This window comes from Ornithodoros turicata, unplaced genomic scaffold, assembly GCF_037126465.1.
Source record: "Ornithodoros turicata isolate Travis unplaced genomic scaffold, ASM3712646v1 Chromosome58, whole genome shotgun sequence".
Taxonomy (NCBI): Eukaryota; Metazoa; Arthropoda; class Arachnida; order Ixodida; family Argasidae; genus Ornithodoros; species Ornithodoros turicata.
Window position 1 is genome coordinate 91,632 of NW_026999385.1, and position 20,103 is coordinate 111,734.

Genomic DNA, 20,103 nt, shown 5'->3' on the forward strand with positions numbered 1-20,103 from the left:
GATCTGAAGTGGGTTATTTGCGCGCGGCACTTTGCTGTTGAAAAGAAAGGCATTACTAATAAAGTTCCTTTCAGCTAGAAAGAGCAGCTCTCGAAAACCCGTCTTGCGTGGAGTCCAAGGTAGTGCAGTCCAGCGCAAGTGAAAAGAATACGCTTAGTGTAGCTACTTGTAACTATGTTCCTTCCAAGAACTGGTATTGACCTTGCCCAACTGTCTGCTCTGACAGCTGTGTATCAGGAATTATGAAAGCCCAAGGCGTGCGACCTTTATGGATATGAGACCGCAGGTGTTTGCGTTCAGACTGCGCGACTCCCATGTCAGCTACACTTCCGTCGTACTGATCACTTGCCCGGATCCAGCATCTGTTGCTCGAAATGACCAGCCAAAAGAAGCAGCGTCAAATGTGTGCACAGACTCATTTCCAAAACATTATCGCTTCGTACGTTAAGTGAAAATAATAATTTATTGTGGTAGAAGACTTTGTGCAGCTGAGACGTAACGTTCGTTCTTTTTCTTTCTTGGCGTGCCAGCGTCAAGGCCTCGACAGGCAGCTTGTGGGGTTGTCGGGATATCTGAGAAGGCCAAAGCCGCACAGAATCCGACGCTCTCATAAACAGCTGCCCATTTGTTTTTCCACGTGGAGACCTAGTTGCGCTCTTCCTTCTTTCTACTTTGCATGAACGTCCAAATGCGTTAGCGTCATTGAAAGGTCGGCACTTCACGTCTTGTCATAGTAATCGCAATCCAATTGCGCAGTTAAGGTGTTGCGGTTCACCCGTACTGTACTTCGGGCTGCCAGTGGAGGCCTTCATAGAGATCGTTCATCATTCCCTGAAATTTTATGAACGAGTTTTGCTGTTTATCCAGTGTTCGAGATTCTCCACTACATTTCCCGTTCGGGAGAAAGTGAGAACCAGTTCACGACCGAACTTTCATAAGTGAGTACCCCTATGGTTTTCACGTCTATTCTGCAGTTCAATTCTATGACCGATTTTATGGACACTTTTAAAATGTTTTTATTTTAAATGGGTCGCTTGCTGGTATCTGTTGGTAAAGCTTTCCATAAAGTCTATTAATGATTATCCCGCACATTTACTTCTTGACAAGTAGCTTAATAACGAGTTGCGATTACAAGTCCATTATAGGCGAAGGACCTGCAATGCTAATGCAGAGGACGTCAGGCTGATATGAGAACCGCAATTCCAACAGGGTGTTTCTCTAAAGGCGTCGTTTGCAGGGGCTCGGTTTCTATAGTAGCCGGATGGCATAGTCCTTGCACCGGCGTACAAAAGCAGTTAAGAAAACTAATCTGAGCTAGCTGCGGTACGCTTGAAGCATAATTATTCAGCCACATAAGTATATAGCTACTCTACCAACAGCTGTGTCAACGCAGGTGGCCTCGCCTTGCCATTTTCAAATATTAATTGAGGATATTGAAGACGCCTCACAATTTGAGTGTCATGTTGCTGCCCTCGATGGGCCTTTTTCACGTACGCGTCGTATCCTAGCGGCTCTCCAGCGAACCAAGATCGCGCGCGCCAAACCAAATCCACTTGGGTAGCACAAAGGACCAAAAGCGGTCCGTAGTAGGACCGATGTGCTCGCGCCGTTCGTGCGGTCTCCCCACTAATCCCCACTTCTGTCGTCCCCATACTGCGCCATCTACTGATGTCGTCGTGATGGCGTCTCAAGGTGATGCGCATAGGCCGTTGTAAAAAAAGGTTCGTTGGGCATTGTCACGAAGCCTTTCCAAGAGCATTCGACTCTTCGTATCTTCGGTGCTTCAGATACGCATGGAAGAAAACATGCTTGATAATGATGCAAACTATAGTGTGAGATGATACTATCTACGTGTACAATCTCACTTCGCTTACTTTGCATTATTTTGAAGTATTTTTATTTATATGTGACGCACAAATAATAAAAGCGCTTCAAAACAATCCAAAGTAAGTGAGGTAAGGTTGTGCATGATAGTACAAGATGGAGTTCCTGTACTTGGTCAAGGTGATGTTGAGGCTTCATCATCTGCTGATGATATTGTTCTCTTTTTACGAGAAGCAGAAAGTGTAGCAGCAGCTTTAGACACTTTCAAAACTTATGGCGAGCTTTCTGGTGCTGCTTTGAACATTAGTAAATTCGAAACTTTGCTAGTGAACGATTTCTCAGACCAACTCCCACAACCCCCACAAGCCCCAGACATAGTCAACGTACTCGGTATAAAGTTCACTCAGGCCGGTGCAACCTTGGGGAACTGCTGTGGAAACGCTGGAACAGCAGATGGAAACTGCGAGTAACTTTGAATTATCTTATCGGGACCTTGTGTATCTAATTAAATGCGTATTTTGCAGTAAACGGTGGTATGCTGCAAGGATACTAACGCCTCCACCGGGTGTGATTGCAAAGGTGGACACGTTAATTTCCAACTTCTCATGGATGTACCAGAAACGCTTATTATCGCGCGACGTACTGGAAACGCCAAAAAGCAGTGTATGGGTGGAGGCCTTCCCTGCGTCAACACATAAAGTTCGCTGTTTGCATTGAGGAACACTTTAGGCATATTAAAGGAGCATTAAAGTGGTATCAAATACGACCAAAAACTGTTGTAATCTTGTACAGCAGAATATTTCCCACAAAATATTTCTACCCAAAGTTGTTTCACCGCGGCGTAGTTTATTTGCAAAATCGGTGCCGCGGTGACAGATCAGAGCGCTCCTACTGCAGACCACACCCTCTCTAGTGTGGCGTTTGTGGTAGAGAGCCCTCTAATTCGTTGGTAGAAAATACCGTCTACGACGAACATTGCGAGATGTTTCTTCTTGACTGCTATTCATTATATGATCTATATCACGTTTTCTGAAAAACAAAGCATATATGTAGCCCGTCCAAATAGTGTTGCGATCACAAGAGTAACAACAACAACAACTTTATTGCAAGATGATGAATGGGGAGTTTCATCGCCAGGGGCGATACTGTACCCCATTGCAGGTGGTGATGTGGGGAATGAAATAATGAGCCGCTTCACAATAAGGATCGAAGTCAAAGGTATCCAGAAAGGTGTAGAGAGCTTTGAGGACAGAGCATTGGTGGGCTGGATGTGGCCAGGGACCAAGCAATTTTGTGAGAGAGGGGGGGGGCGAGAGTCCAGCTCGTTAAGGGATCCGGAGAGTACGGTTCGGGAAGGTTGGTAGTGTGGGCAATGTGCTCTAGATCTTCCACAGCACCACAGTAACTGCATTGGGGAGAGTCAACTTGTCTCACTCGGTAACACCACTGCGCTGTAAAAACCACATCGAGGCGCATTCGATGAACTAATGTGGCATCTTGACGAGATGTTAGTTGAGGCATGCGGAAAGCGAGCGTTGGATCCCCTCTGCTCGGCATGGCGGGGGAGGGGGGGATGTCAGTGGTCCATTAGCGGGTAGCCAGGGGAGTCACGAGGCGTCGAAGTACGCAAGGACGATCTCCTCTCAGCAGCGCAATACGCGTCCGTCCCCGAGACCAGAGAGCTAGCTTCTGCGGAGCTGTCGGCCTGTTCATTCCCTTCGACACCGCAACGTGCTGGAACCCATTGCAGAACCACCTGTGCCCTGCTTCGTAGACAATATTATGAGCCATCAACGCGTCCATCACCAACGGCGCGGATGAGCCTCGGATGCCAGAATTTTCAATTGCTTGCAGCGCAGATGTTGAGTCAGTGAACACGACCCATTCTCGCGGGGTAAAAACAACGATGTGATCACAAGAGTAATATCCGTGGATTCTGAGCAATCCTTCGTTGCACGTCTATAACTGGGGAGCGACGTACGTGTCAGTGCGCCATCCAAGGCTAGCGTAAAGCCTCTCGGAAGCGGTAGCAGACAGTAGCAGACGCTCCGCCCTCTGCGGTGTTGCTCACCGATGGTGGCCCACGCAACCTCGATCATGTGACCCCAGATCTAAAGAAGAGAGCCTCTCCTACACATGTCACATGCTCACGCGCCTCCCGGCGCTCGTCATATGTCTATCCTGAAGGTGTTAAAGGTGTTTCGCGCACGGGAGGTTCGGTGGGCTGTTGTAGGCGTCTCAAGTTCGCTACGGTTGTACTAATTGTGGGAAAACGGTTTTCTTGTGGCTAACATCCCATAGCGAGCAAAAACAGAAACAAACTTGTGTGCCTTTAGACTGCTCCTTTAAACCAAGTCGATTCGCCGGCGCGCCCTCTAGTCATGACTAGAGGACGCGCTTTCGAGCCTCCGTGTCCTGTCGTTCCTCTTCGTGTTCCCTCAAGCTCTGGGTTTTGCTATGCTATGGATCTCCACCAGCTAGCCGCGGTTCTCTCAGCTCACCCAAATGCGCACGCTTTTCAAGAGTGTGTTAATTGTAGTGTCGTCACTTTGATCTTTATTGCGCCGCCGCTTCGCTGTGAGGCTTAGCGTTGCAATGACAGCCCGTATGTAATAATTTTGATCATGTGATTACAATAATTGTGTCGTACGTACTCTGGAAGTTTCGATGTCGGGCTGTAGCTAAGAATCGCCGTATTCGAGCAATGCATCCGAGGCTTACTCTTGTTATGTGTTTTCTCCCTGACTACCCAGATCACTGTCTCTTTTCGCTATATGTGAACAGGAGTTTTTGCGCCAGTGATCGAATCGGTACATACGTGTGAAGTAAGGGCGCGTTGTCCTGAGGAATCTCCACCTCTAACAAAGTGCATTAGCAGAGTATGATGGTACATGTAACTAAAAAGCGCGTGGATAATAGAATAACAGCACAGTAAACCAACAGGATGGTACACGTAACTAAATGTGCTTGAATAACAATAAAATGTAACCAAGTCAGATGCCTGGTGCATGTAACTGAAAGTGTTCGACCAGCGATATGACGTAAGCAAATGGGATGGTACATGTTTTCTGGAAAGTGCTTCAATAACAATACCAAATAAGCAACGTGATAATCTACAGGTAACTGGAAGTGTTTGACCATGATGCAGAATAAGTGGAGTTGTGATGGTACATGCACACAAAAAGTGCTTGACTGACAATGTAAAGCTGTTAAAGTATGATATTCCATACAATTAAGTGGTGCTTCATAACAATGCGAAACAACCGGAGCGTGATGGTACGTGTAACTAAAATGTGATTGATAACACAATACGATCAAAGTGGGATGGTCGATATGACTAGGAACTGCTTGACCAAAGAGCAAAGTAGGCAGAGTGGGATGATCCATTACTGTAGAAGTCATTATGTTCGCGTGGAAAATATTTTAGCGTGTATTCTTTTTTTTTTTTTTTTTTTTTCACCTTAGAAGAGATTCGCGAGAACTTAAATTAGACTGAAACCGCGGACATCGTCTGTTGTTTGTGTAGCTCTTTTCTTCTTTTTCTTTGCTAGCGCTTTCGGGGGCAATGTCACGTGAGGTCACATTCGAAGAAAGGTGCATCCCTGAGGTGCTCTTCGTTTGGGTGAGTTTCGGTAACAGTACACTGAATGCTAGCAGATTCCCCAGTTTGGTCATCGGTTGGATTAGCGAAACAGAAATGTAGTTTCCAGAACGCGCGCTACCCTCTGTAGACACTCCAGGAGAAAGCCCACCATTGGCGACTTATCTCGTAAAAGACCTTTCTGGGGGGCCTTTTACTTCTTGTGTGCGGCAAGGGACACTGCAGTACGTTGACTGGGTATCGTGCAATACTCGTCTTCAGTGTATAAAGTCGAACGTGAGATATGCCAGTCGTGGGTACCTAATTTCGCCATATTCTTGTCCACCCCAATAACGCGAGAAAAAGTTCTGCGAGAGAAAAATATTATGTACAGTAACTAGAAAGTGCTTGATTAAAATTCAAGGTAAGCAAAGTACGATAGTTCACATAAATACGAAGTGCAAATTGACGGTACCAAGGTGGATGGCCATGGAAATTATGCTGCGCCCAAGCTGCATGAGATGGCAAAGAAGGGCTTGCCGTTGGGGACAGCAGCCGGATCGCACTACGGTCGTGTAAGACTACGTGGCTTCGGGTACGGGCCGGGCCATTAAAGTCAGGCCGCAGTCAGGGCTGCACGATTTAGTCACTCTAATTTAAATCAGCGATTTTAATCACCATTAAAATCACCTATATTGTATACGATTTAGATCACTATTTATTCATAATCATTCCTTTTTTATGTTCTTCTTGAAAACGATACATGTTGGAAATTAGAATGGAGATGAAGGCATGCCGCAGTGCCACATGCAGTTCATTACAACCAATCTATCCAACAAAGCTGGTCCTGAGGTTTCTTGTTACTATGGTACAGCTTGCTTACTCCAGCCAGGCCAGAGAAACACACCGTGTATACATCTTACACTTACAATGTGCAACTACGCGTGACTAGCATGTTAACCAAAATCACTGCCGCTTGTTCATGCATTGCATGAGAAAGACTAGTTTCGCAACCTGTTTAATTCTGTTCCACAACTTTCCGCAACTTTGACTGGGTCAACCCAAGCGACGAAAATGTCCTCTTGGTAATGTAGTTGCAACACGGCACCTGACTCGTCAGGTTGCAAGAACGATCCAGCAGATTTTCAGCAGTTAAGTGCAGTAACGTCTCGAACGACTTCATCGCAAAGCATGTCTCTTATTCATTCTTAAGCATTCCGGAATTATGGCTTGACCGGCATTATGGAGGATTGTGCAACCAAACCGATGGATAGTTGGCCACAAAACATGCGCAATTGAGCTACCAACTAACGGGAAGTAAGAACGGACAAGCGTATCATTCTTGTCTTTATCCTGCCCGCTGTCTTTGCGCTGCCCTCGTCCGGCTATATTTCCCTGTTAGATCTTACATCATGCTATCTGCGTATTTATTCATGGGGGGGGGATATATTTATTAGAAGAAAAGGAAAAAACCGGGGAAAGGTCAGCCAAACGGGACGTCGGCTTGCTATTCCAGAAATAAGAAATACTAATAAATAAATTAAAAAGAAAAGATAAGAATTAAAGAAAGAAAGAAACAGGAAGGAATAAGAAATAAATAAATAAATAAAGAAAAATTAAGAAATAAGAAATAAAGAAAACAAAAATGAGGAAATAACGGAAAACTAACAAATGATGAAAGAAGGATGAGGTAGATTAAAGACAAAGATGACAAAAAAAAAGATGACTAAAAGAATGATAACATGGATCACAGAAGATGACTTTAAAAGGAAAGCATGAGGTTAATGCGTTGAGGGTGAGAGTGGGGCACAGAAGAATGAGATTGCACGACTGAGTTAATAGGCTGTTCATCAGACCTGAATGTCTCAAGAAAGTCAGAACTGCTTTGGTCACGGACCGCTGTGTATGATCTCGTACTGGGCCGAGCAGAGTGGCCAGAGAAAAGTCCGTGCACCGCAGCTCGAGTAGGCGTCGTCTCAGCGTGGCTCGAGGGGTGTCGAATCTGTGACAGTCGAGGAGAAGGTGTGGCACATCAGCTTCAACAGCGCAAGTGGGGCATTTGGGCGACTGGAGAAGACCCATTTTACAGAGAAGTAGAGGTGTCCTGGCGGCATTAAGGCGTAGTCGGTGTAGAATGGACGTTTCTTGACGCGAGCAGCGGTGTGTGGCAACGAAATCCATCGACGGGTCGATAGACCGGAGATGGTCGTTCAGTCGGACAGCGTCCTCTTGAAACTGCCGAGTGCCGTTACGACGGAGTCGCTGTGTCTGTAACCGTGTATTCACACGAGAGTGTTTTCTGACGGCGCAGCGACAGAAGGAGCGAGAGGGTAAATGATAAGGCGCTGAGGCTACGCTAATCTGGAATGCCTACACAGATAGTGTTCCAATGTGCTGTCAGCTCAGATGCCGAGGATAACGTTCGCGCTGCGGCTGAAGGTTGCAGCATTAATTTAATGTGCACGGCGCTTGGTACGCAATGGACGAAAGAAAGTGAAAATTGGTGGCTTTTGCTGTTCTCATTGACGATAGTGAATGCTGCCATGAAAGGAAGTGGTGAAGGAAGATATGGACGAAAGAATGGATGTTGAGGAAAGAGCACGGTCTGCAAAATAGCCTTCTACGGGAGCTACGACACGAGGAACCATGTGCCTACCGCAAGGTTTTGAGAATGGATGCGGCCGCTTTTGAATACGTTCTGCTCCGCATAGCAAAGCGCATAAGGAGAGTATAGAGATGAATATGCGGGACATTATACTAGCCAGTGACCGTTTTTCCGTAACCCATCTGCAACAGGTTCCTTCGAATTATGTGCGCTTAAACATGCCTCTAAATACATAAAGCGTTCGTTAATAAGACTGAGGGGGAAAGAGTGTAGGAGAGAGTGCTATGAAGGCTGTGTGTCTTCGTTTTCTACCGTGACGCCGCAGCAGTGTGACGGTGATGAGTGTGATGTAAAGCAGAGACGGCTGTGGCGTAAAGGTCGCACCTTTAGAACACAGTAAAAACAGCTTCATCGCATAGCACACTCTGCGCCAACCATTGTCGCGAATAATAGCCCTGGCTCACTTCTGATTGGAAGACACAGTGGAGCGTACACCTTTTTGTGTCAATGGTGTGTGCGTGTGTGTGTGGTACTTCTGCCGCACGTTCTGCAAAAGCAAGAAACCTTGCCCTCTTTCTGCAGAAGGCAGGTCTTGCTCCAAGACCCATCTAACAGCTTGCTCCCCCCGACGAACTCATGCACCCTCTACGCACCACTATCCTCCATCCGGCTTGCTTCTTTTCTTCTTTTTGCTAAAGTCGTGACGACGCCAACTTCTGTGTGGAAAACAACGGCGAGCCCATCCTGCCATAACCCCCCTCCCTTGTGTCAATTCGGATATATGATAAGTGACACAAAAAACCGTTCGCCCTCCTCTCTCTTCGAATCAGAAGCGATGACCCTATCGCTCGTGGCCATAGCCTGCTATGCCCTGAAGTTCAGTTTTTAGAGTGCAGAAATGGGATGGTTCAGGTACGATCCCCTCCTCTGGGAGCTTCCAATTCTTGCGTTTCATTGGCCCCATTGCTTTAGGCGTGGACGGGCCATGTTTTTGTGTCTACTGCCTTCGTACACTACTCATTGCAGTAAAACGTTCATCGCATATACCGGTGGCATAGCGAGGTAGAGCTCACCACCATGAACCCGCACCGTTGGTAGTGCAATTAGAACGGGAGAAGAACCTCTCTTGGAAATGATCCTCTCCCACTCAAACAACCCTTATGATCTTACTTGATTTCTTTTTTTTGGGGGGGGGGGGGAGTTAGTTAGTACGTTACCGTCCCATCCATAGATATAAAATTATGGGACAGAACGAAATTTACGAATTCGCACTTTTTGCATATCGCGTTGTATAAGAAGCTCCCCCAGTGAATAATTCCGAAATAATGTTATGGCAAGGCGAGACGCTATAACGTAAGTTCGTCAATATGTTGCATTTTTAGCACTAGCACAATAATTTGCTAGAACTTCTAGCGCCACCTTACTGTCCGTGAACACAACCCAAGCGCCAGGCGGTGATACCGCTATGTGGTTCAACGCGGTCAGTATGGCGAAGAGCTCGGACTCGGTAGATGACGTTTCGTAGGGGAGCTTGTGCGCCACTTCAAGGTTTTCATTTGGCATATAAAAGGCTGCAGTAGATCCGCCTTGAGACACTGATCCGTCGGTGTACACAGGGAGTCCATGAGAGTACGCTGAGTTAAGGTGCTCCAGTGTAAGTTGGTGAGCAACAACGGGAGGTACAGAGTTTTTATTAAGAAGAGCAGGAATGTGATCACATACAAGAGGCCTGCGAAGAGTCCACATCGGCGGGGCATAGGAAAGCACTGATGGTGTGGTGGGGAGGTGCACTTTCAGGCGGTCAACAGCAATACCAATGCTGGAGTCCGGACAGTCAATATCAATCAGCCGAAGATGATGGTAAGGATGCTGTGTGAGGTACCGCACATATATCCGGAGTGCTTCCACGTCTCGTACGACGCCTGCTGGTGTTTCGCGTGCCTCTGCCAGGACAGAATATGTCTCTGTCGTTCTAGGAACTCCCAAACAGACGCGGAGGCTTCGGGCCTGAATATTGAGAAGCTCACGCTCTCCAGATATACTGAGGCCGTGTAGAATAGGCAGGCTGTACCGCAATGTGCCCAGAATCAACGCTGTGTGCACGTGACGGAGGTGAGCGCATGAAGGGCCCCACGACGATCCAGCAATGCAACGTAGAGCATTTACAAAATCGCTGGTCTTGGTGGATATTGTTTTCACGTGCCGGGACCACGTCATGCCTCTGTCTAATGTAACGCCAAGGTACTTGCAATGAGGCACAAAGTCCAGCGGTGTCCCACTGACGAACAATGGATACCTTTGGAATGAGCGTCGGGTGAAAGCCATGGCAACGGTCTTAGCAGCAGAGACTGATAAGCCTCGGTCAGCAAGGTATTCTACAATAGAATCCAAGGCGCATTGTAACCGGTGTTGGACGGTGGTCTCGACGGGTGGCAGAGGTCCATATGCAGATGTCGTCTGCGTACAGAGTGATGCGGGTATGATCACGAAGCTGGGCGGGAAGCGAAGCCATTATAACATTAAAGAGGAGAGGGCTCAATACACTTCCCTGTGGGACACCACGACTGACTGGATGGAAAGCGGTGTCACCTTCCATTGTGCGCACGAAGATGCGTCGGTCAGCTAGAAAGTCCTGGATCCATGAGGCGGCGCAACCTCCTATTTCCGCCTCTTGTAGCGTCGCGACGATGGTGCTGTGCAACACGTTGTCATAAGCTTTCTCTACGTCGAGAAAAACTGCACCGGTGAGGTTGCCTTCAGCCTTTGCTTGTTGGATTTCAGCGACGAGATCGAGTACGTTGTCAATTGCTGAACGTCCCTGACAAAAGCCTGCCATCACCTCAGGAAAAAAGCGCGTGCTTTCCAGGTACCAGTTCAAGCAGCGGAAAACCATGCGCTCCATTGTCTTCGCAACGCAGCTTGTGAGGGCAATCGGGCGAAAGGAATCAATATTATGCGGCGACCTGCCTGGTTTCAGAAGAGAAACAACCATTGCAGTTTTCCATCCGCGTGGAACTTCACCTGTCCGCCAGGTTCTGTTAAAGAGGAGCCGACGCCCACATAAGGGGAGATTCCGGAGGGCTTTGTACGTCACCTGGTCAGCTCCAGGCGAGGTGTGTTGGGGGGAATTCCTCAGGGCAGATTCAAGCTCAACAAGCGAGAAAGGTACGTCCAAGGCAGGGTCTGAAGAGGAATCCAGCACGATAGGGATATCACGTGCAGACGACAGCGCGGAGGCTGAGAGCGTGGTGAGACGTGCGCAGTACTCTTCAGCGATCTGCAGAACTGAGCGCCCGGAAGCTAGTGATAAGGATAGGAATGGGTTCCGCTGAGCAACTGGGGCAGAAAGCCCCCTGAGCACGGTCCATATACGAGACATCGGTGTACGGGGTGACAAAGATGCAGCGAAGTTCCGCCAGCGGTCGCGCGCTAACTTACGTAGACGCCTTTGAATTGCCTTCTGGATCCGTCGAGCTTCAGCTTGGTGAGTTGGAAGTTGGGTGCGACGAGCTCTGCGCTCGGCGCGACGACGAATGGCACGGAGCCTCTCATATTCGGCATCAACCGCAGAAAAGTGGACGGGGACGCGGATAACGCTTGTAGAAAATTTCGCTGCATCAGTGATTGCCCGAGAAAAGCCACTTTCACTGTCGGGCGTATTGGCAGCGAAAGTGGATTCGAGAGCAGTCCTGTAACTCTCCCAGTTGGTCCGCTTGATGCAGTGACTAGCGTGGGGCCGGCGGGCACCACGGATGTTAAGCAGTATGGGCAGGTGGTCACTCCCGAGCGTGTCTACGTCAACGCAACAGGTGAAACGATGCGCTATCGATGCAGACACGGCTGTTAGGTCCAAGCACGATGAAAGTAGTGCGCCTTGTATAAAAGTAGGGGAGCCATCATTGAGAAGCCTAAGATCCCGTTCTTGAAACAGGGCAGCAAGCCTCTCCCCTCTCGTATCCGAGCGTGTACTGCCCCAGATGATGTTATGTGCGTTGAAGTCCCCACAGACGACATACGGAGAGGGAATGCTGTCCAGTAGGGCGCCCAAGTCATCCACATTGTAATGAGTTGCCGGCGGGATGTATAAGAAGACGACCGTGATGTCAAGAGAAGCCAAACGAACGGTACAGCATACGTATTCGCCAGCCCCTGTTATCCGCACGCGGTTTTGTATTGCAGTTATATCGGAGCGCACGAAGAGCGCTGCTCTGCTTCTTCTTGTAAGGGGCTCGGAAACGAAGGTGACATATTCCGACAAACGAAATTCCTCGGTAATGCCGCATTCGGATATGAACATGAGGGGGAATTTGTGTCGCCACACAAACTGGCGGAAATCGGACAACTTGGATTGTCATCGGACTTCATTGTTATAAGGAAGAGGGTAAAATACGTGATGCTGATTTGAATAAAAAATATTTAAATAAAATAAATTCGATTTTTTAAAAATCGTGACATTTTGCGACCCTGCGTGCAGTGCTCTAATCCACGGGTACATCTAGGAAGTTTTCGGTGAAGATACAAGGTAGGCAAAGTGGGATGGTCCATGTAACTGGAAGTGTTCGATGAAAATGCAAGGTCAGCGAAGTGGGTATAGGAACTTGAATGCAGAGATAGACAAAGCACAACAGACGGTTTATCTGAGCAGACTGTGATGAAGAATAAAAGAATGTGTCACACAGCGTGTCACAAATGTGTCACCCAGAGATGATGATGATGCTGATGGCGACATCTCTTGAAAATATTTAACACTCCCCGGTCGACAATGTACGGCTTAGCTGTCTACCTCCATCGGCGCTTTCAGATGGTACAGGTTTTTGGTCTTCCATTCCTTGAATGGGACGCACCCCTAGCGGCCCAGCGCTGGATCGGATTCTGCTATCTTGTCCTTTATTGATGGCTTCTTCTATTTTCCCCATCTTCCATAGAAGGCATGGTTTCTTGCTACCTACTAGAACTAGTTTGCCGACCCTCAATTCTTCTCCATGATGGGATGATGTCCGATGTGCCGATCAGTCGAGGACTGTTTCGTGCAGGTTACAGGCAAAGTCGTTAATGTGCGGAGTGGGGTACGGGTCAGGGATGTGCGGTGTCGCCACATAGGTTTGTCATGCGAATCCTCATCGTCACTAGTATCTAAACAACTGTATATATTCATGGACATCATTGTAATAAAGGCTTTTCATCTGCTACACTACATTTTGGTCACAGGTCACAATTTTATACAAGGACTTGTGCGAAGCGCGCTTTGCTGCGGATTGCGAGTTGGAAGGCACGCCTATTTCATTACACAACTACTCGAAGCAACGAATACCTGTCCTAGGGTCATTTTCTGCAACAGCCTCATACGGAAGTCGCACTTCCCCCTTACTTCTCTACGTCGTTCCTCAAGGCACAGCTCTTCTAGGTCTCGATGACCTAGCTGCACTGGGTATCTCCATTCATGGACCAACGCTACAGTTCCTTAGGACATCACTTAACCCTGCAAATCTACAGGATTTTTTGGAGACCTTTGCAAATTTGTTCTCGCCAGGACTTGGACTTGCAAAGGAATACATTCATCGAGTGAAAACTAGAACTGACGTCGCATCTGTGAGAGCGAAGCTATGCACTACGTGAAGAGGTTACCCAGGAATTGGATCGCCTCCTCAAGATGAACGTAATCGAGCCCGTCACAGTTCCCGAATGGATATCACCTATTGTTGGTGCCCGGAAGAATGACGGGAAGCTACGTCTCTGCGTGGACCTGCGAGGACCGAACAAAAGAGTCGTCGTGGACGCCTTCCTTCTGCCTACCATCGATGAGTTGCTCAACCAACTCGCAGTAGCGAAGGTCTTTTCTAAGCTAGACCTTACGGCAGCTTATCGCCAGGTCCTATTGACGCTTGAGAGTTGCGACCTCCCCGCCTTCATCACTCACAGAGGACTGTACCGCTATAAGCGAGTTTGTTTCGGTTTGGCTCTAGCTCCGTCGATTTTACAAAAAATGATGTTTGATCTCTTCAAGGATTGCTCAGGTGTTAAATGCTACCTCGATGACATTTTCGTTTTCGGAGTGAATGAGCAAGACCATTTGAAGAATCTTCATCATGTCCTTCAGCTGATTTCTGATGCAGGACTCAAACTGAATGACAAATGTGTCTTTGGAGTGCAAGAACTAACTTTTGTTGTACACATAGTCAGTCCAGACGGCATTTCTCCCAACCTTTCAAATCATCAGGCGATACAAGATGCTGCTACCCCGGACGATAAGAAGTCACTCTTTCAGTTTCTGGGAATGATGGGTTACTCCGCCAAGTTCATAACGAATTATGCAGACGAAGTAGAACCACTGCGAGAGCTTCTATACGGGGAGATACACCGTTTTTCTGGACTATGGAGAGGCAAATCGCCTTCAACGGGCTGAAGTCACTGCTTACGGAATCAACCGCACTTGCGCTCTTTCATCCAGATCTGCCTGTCACAGTCTCCACGGATGCACCTGCATACAGCCTTGGAGCTGTACTCCAACAGCAGCATCGCTCGTACCTGAAGACCATAGCTTTCGCATCGAGAACATTACCATCCGCTGAGCGACGCTACTCCGTAGGCGAAAGGGAAGCACTTGCCTCTGTCTTTGCCTTGGAGCACTGGTACATTTACCCCTGGGTCGCCATTTTACACTACATACCGATCGTCAAGCTCTTCTGGTACTGCTGAGGAGGTCATCGCCCACTACGGATAACACGGTGGTGTATGAGGCTGCTGGATTACACGTTCGGCGTCAACAGGAAAGGAAAACAAAATGTCTAGACTGGACTAGAAACTCAATACTAGACGGAGCGTGGACATTATTATGATCCTTGATGTGAACGGCGCGCTCGGTCGTTGTCGCGGTCGAGACGCTCACCCCGGTGAACTTTTGCGGTGCGCTCGCACATTCTGTGGTGCAATCGTACTGTTCCCTTTCGTACGTACCGTACTTTTGTACAGTTTCTTTTTTCTTTCCTGCTTTGGGGTGTACCGTCTTTCTTTTTTTGGGGGTAGCAGAATTCGCTTGCGCGAATTCAACCTCCCCTTGTTATTTTATCAACCACCACCACCACCACAAAATGTAATAGCAGACGCGCTTTCACGCCTTCCAGCGCCTTTGGATACTCCTTCCCTTCAAGATCCCCTTCAGGATGACGAAGAGGTCATCTGCTTGATCGACAGCACTGGTTCTGGCATTCTTTCGAGACAAGAGCTCCAAGCTGAGATTTCTGCCGATCCACTGCTAGCGCTGATCCTCGTGTTCATCCAACAAGGATGGCCAAGCAGGAATACAATGACCCTGGATCTCTCTGCATTCCATCAAGATATTCCGCCATTCCGGCAAATTATTCCCTGGAAACTACATTTCTGTTTCGCTAATCCAACCGATGACCAAACTGGGGAATCTGCTAGCATTCAGTGTACTGTTACCGAAACTCACCCAAACGAAGAGCACCTCAGGGATGCACGTTTCTTGGAATGTGACCTCACGTGACATTGCCCCCGAAAGCGCTAGCAAAAAAACAAAAAAACAAAAAACAAAAAGAGCTACACAAAAAACAGACGATGTCCGCGGTTTTAGTCTAATTTAAGTTCTCGCGAATCTCTTCTCGGGTGAGAAAAAAAAATACACGCTAAAATATTTTCCACGCGAACATAATGGCTTCTACAGTAATGGATCATCCCACTCTGCCTACTTTTGCACCTTGGTCAAGCAGTTCCTAGCCATATCGACCATCCCACTTTGATTGGATTGTGTTATCAATCACATTTTAGTTACACGTACCATCACACCCCGGTTGTTTCGCATTGTTATGAAGCACCACTTAATTGTATGGAATATCATACTTTAACAGCTTTGCATTGTGAGTCAAGCACTTTTTGTGTGCATGTACCATCACAACTCCACTTATTCTGCATCATGGTCAAACTTCCAGTTACCTGTAGAATTATCACGTTGCTTATTTGGTATTGTTATTGAAGCAGTTTCCAGAAAACATGTACCACCTAATCTGCTTACGTCATATCGCTGGTCGAACACTTTCAGTTACATGCACCAGGCATCTGACTTGGTTACATTTTATTGTTATTCAAGCACATTTAGCTACGTGTACCATCCTGTTGGTTTACTGTGCTGTTATTCTATTATCCATGCGCTTTTTAGTTACATGTACCATCATACTCTGCTAATGCACTTTGTTAGAGGAGGAAATTCCTCAGAACAACGCGTCCATATTTCACCACGTATGTACCTATTCGATCACTGACGCAAAAACTCCTCTTCACCTATAGCGAAAAGAGACGGTGGTCTGGGTAGTCAGGGAGAAAACACATAACAAGAGTAAGTCTCGGATGCATTGCTCGAATACGGCGATTCTTAGCTACAGCCCGACATCGAAACTTCCAGAGTACGTACGACACAATTATTGTAATCACATGATCAAAATTATTATATACGGGCTGTCATTGCAACGTTAAGCCTCACAGCGAACCGGCGGCGCAGTAAAGACCACAATGACGATACTACAATTAACACACTCTTGAAAAGCATGCTCATTTGGGTGAGCTGAGAGAACCGCGGCTAGCTGGCGGAGATCCATAGCATAGCAAAACCCAGAGCATGAGGGAACACGAAGAGAAACGACAGGACACGGATGCTCAAAAGCGCGCCCTCTAGTCATGACTAGAGGGCGCGCCGGCGAATCGACTTTGTTTAAAGGAGCAGTCTAAAGGCACACAAGTTTGTTTCTGTTTTTGTTCGCTATAGGATGTTAGCCGCAGGAAAACCGTTGTCCCACAATTAGTACAACCGTAGCGAACTTGCGACGCCTACAACAGCCCACCGAACCTCCCGTGCGCGAAACACCTTTAACACCTTCAGGATAGACACGTGACGAGCGCCGGAAGGGGCGTGAGCATGTGACATGTGTAAGAGAGGCTCTCTTCTTTGTATCTGGGGTCACATGATCGAGGTTCCGTGTGTCACCATCGGTGAGCAACACCGCTGAGGGCGGAGCGTCTGCTACTGTCTGCTACCGCTTCCGAGAGGCTTGACGCTCTTTGATTACTCAATGTCCGAAATGAAGGATTCGAACGACCTTGACGTTCTGGAACCGCTGATACTACAGGAAGAACGAGTAGTGCAACGCGAATCTCACTGGGACATAACAGATCAGACAGACTTTGCCGTGACTGGGAATTAGCGAATACGTCAGAGAGACGCCCTACAGCAAATGCCTCGCCTTGAACGGCGCACTGACACGTACGTCGCTCCCCAGTTATAGACGTGCAACGAAGGATTGCTCAGAAGCCACGGATATTGCTCTTGTGATCACATCGTTGATTTTACCCCACGGGAATGGGTCGTGTTCACTGACTCAACATCTGCGCTGCAAGCAATTGAAAATTCTGGCATCCGAGGCTCATCCGCGCCGTTGGTGATGGATGCGTTGATGGCTCATAATATTGTCTACGAAGCAGGGCACAGACTGGTTCTCCAATGGGTTCCAGCACGTTGCGATGTCGAAGAGAATGAACAGGCCGACAGCTCCGCAGAAGCAGCTCTCTGGTCTCGGAGACGAACGCGTATTGCGCTGCTGAGAGGAGATCGTCCTTGCGTACCTCGACGCCTCGGAGCACAGAGAGGTACAGAGAAAAAAACGAAGAAAAATAGAGATGGAGCAGTTATGTACAAGGGTCATTGTGTGAAAATTTTTAATTATTTCTCTTTCTCTTATTTTTTCTTTTTCACGTTGCAACTGTAAGCAAAATCCACAATACTGTTACAGGATACAATAGGTCCGAGTACAATATAGTCCTTGCAGTCCTAGTTCCACAGCTCAACTGTTCGTGGTCCCGTGCCCCCAGTTGCCTGTCTCGGGTCACGTGCCCGTTTGCACAGCCGTCATCGTCTTCGGCTCCGCAACACTACTCCCCCTCCTCTCCCGAAGGAGGCGGAGCGACATCCCGAGGGTGTTGGTCGTTGGCAGGGCCTCGGTACGGCGCCAGACGGTCGATGTGAACTACTACAGGTCTGGATCGCCCCGGACGTCTGAGTCGGTACACGACGTCATTCAGCCGCTTCATAACAGTGAACGGTCCTTGCCACGGCCGCTGAAACTTCGGCGAAAGTCTGCGTCTACGCACCGGGTTGTACAGCCATACTAGCTGTCCCTCCGAGAACCCACCACCGTTCGCACGAAGGTCATACCGGGTCTTCATGCGCGTAAACGCCTGCCGCATGCGATCCCTAGCGAACTTGTGGACGATGTCCAACCGTGCGCGTAGCGTACGAAGATAGGTGCCGGTGCTGGAGGCAGCTTCTGAGTCAGGCGTCGGACCAAACACGAGGTCACTCGGAAGACGTAACTCTCGACCGGTGAGCAGCATCGCTGGTGTCTCCTGGGTAGCCTCGTGGACTGCTGTTCGGTAGGACAGGAGGAAGAGGGGTATGAGGTCGTCCCAGTTCCTGTGATTATCGGCCACAAACAGGCTCAGGTGTTGAAGTATCGTGCGATTGAACCGCTCGACCATGCCGTCCGACTGGGGATGGAGCGGTGTCGTGCGCGTCTTCGTTATGCCAAGGCAACGACACATGTCTTGAAACACCTGCGACTGCGAAGTTCCTGCCTTGGTCTGAATGCAGCTGCAGCGGGGTTCCGAAGCGTGAAACCCACTCATTCACTAGCGTTTCCGCCACCATGACAGCTTCTTGATTCGGAAGACAATATGCTTCGGGCCACTTCGTGAAGTAATCCATGATGACCAGGATGTACTTGTTCCCGCGCGTCGTCACAGGCAGTGGTCCTAGGATGTCAAGGGCCACTGTTTCGAACGGTACTCCAGCGGCGCACTCCTGGAGCATACCCCTTGTACGTGTGCGTGGCCCCTTTCGCGAAGCACACAGGTCGCAGAACCGGCACCACTCTTCGACGTCCCGCTTGTACTCCACCCAGTAGTACCGCGCTCGGACTTTTGCCAGTGTCTTGTTCACGCCGAAGTGGCCCCCCGCAGCGCTGCTGTGAATCATCTTCAGAACGTCCTTTCTAAGGGCTGCTGGCACTATGAGTTGACGCTCGGCAGTTCGCCCATCTGCGGACTCGCACCTGCGGAAAAGGAGGCCACCGTGCAGTTGGAGCGATTCCCACAGCGACCAGTAGCTCTTTAGCTGCCCAGACTGACGGGACACTTCCTCCCACGGTGGCCGCGCTCCATCGTGCTTCCAAGCGATGACAGGGCCGATGTTTTCGTCGGCTTCCTGCACCGCCCTCATGGTCTCGCGGTTGGCTTCGGAGTCGACTCCCACTGCGCAGGCCGCTCGCTCAGCAGGTGCGTGCTGAGTGCATTCCCCATCTTTCCCGTCGACACAGGGCAACCTTGACATGGCGTCGGCATTCGTGTGATCCCGACCTCGACGGTGTTTCGCAGTGAAGTCGTACTCTTGCAGTGTCTGCAGCCAGCGCGCCACCTGTCCCTCCGGATTGCGAAAGGAGAGAAGCCACTGTAACGCCGCATGATCTGTCCTGAGAGTCAAGTGACGCCCGTATAGGTAATGGTGGAAATGCTGTTCCGCCTTGACGACTGCTAGCAGCTCCCGCCGTGTAACACAATAGTTTCTCTCAGGCTTACGGAGCGCCCTGCTAAGGGTACATTTATGCTGCAGCATCGCTGCTGGCACATGGCACATCGCTGTTTGGCGATGACGAAACAAACACATGTATCTCTGTGGGCGCGTTCATGCTGCAGCATCGCTGCTTGCCAAAGATGCACGCCATGATCATCGCCACAACAATGCTGCCAAACATGTTTGAACATGCCCGGGGACTACCTGACTTCTGGCGATGACAGGTCAAACACAGAGCTTTCTGTTGGTGCATTTACCCTGCAGCCTGGCTGCTCGCTTATCCTCGCCGCTGCTTGCCGCTCTGCTCGCTGCACCTAGGAATGTAAACATGTTTGTCTTCCTGGTATCATTGATGACTGGCGTCTTGAAATCCGACCTGCGATTGGTTGTGATGAAATCGGTTTCCTCCTTCCCACTTTTCCTCGTTTCCATCCTTCCACAGTGAACGCTGCTAGGCGACTG

General features: G+C 48.8%; 1 protein-coding gene across 2 annotated transcripts in view; it reads left to right on the forward strand.

Moving 5' to 3' along the window:
- The first annotated feature begins 717 nt into the window (after positions 1 to 717).
- LOC135374441 (venom metalloproteinase BumaMPs1-like) overlaps positions 718 to 20,103 on the forward strand; it is a 93,423-nt gene continuing 74,037 nt past the window's right edge. For both annotated transcript variants that reach the window (XR_010416901.1, XM_064607402.1), the window contains exon 1: positions 718 to 938. The gene's annotated coding sequence lies outside the window, so the exon portion shown is untranslated. The remainder of the gene's footprint in view (positions 939 to 20,103) is intronic.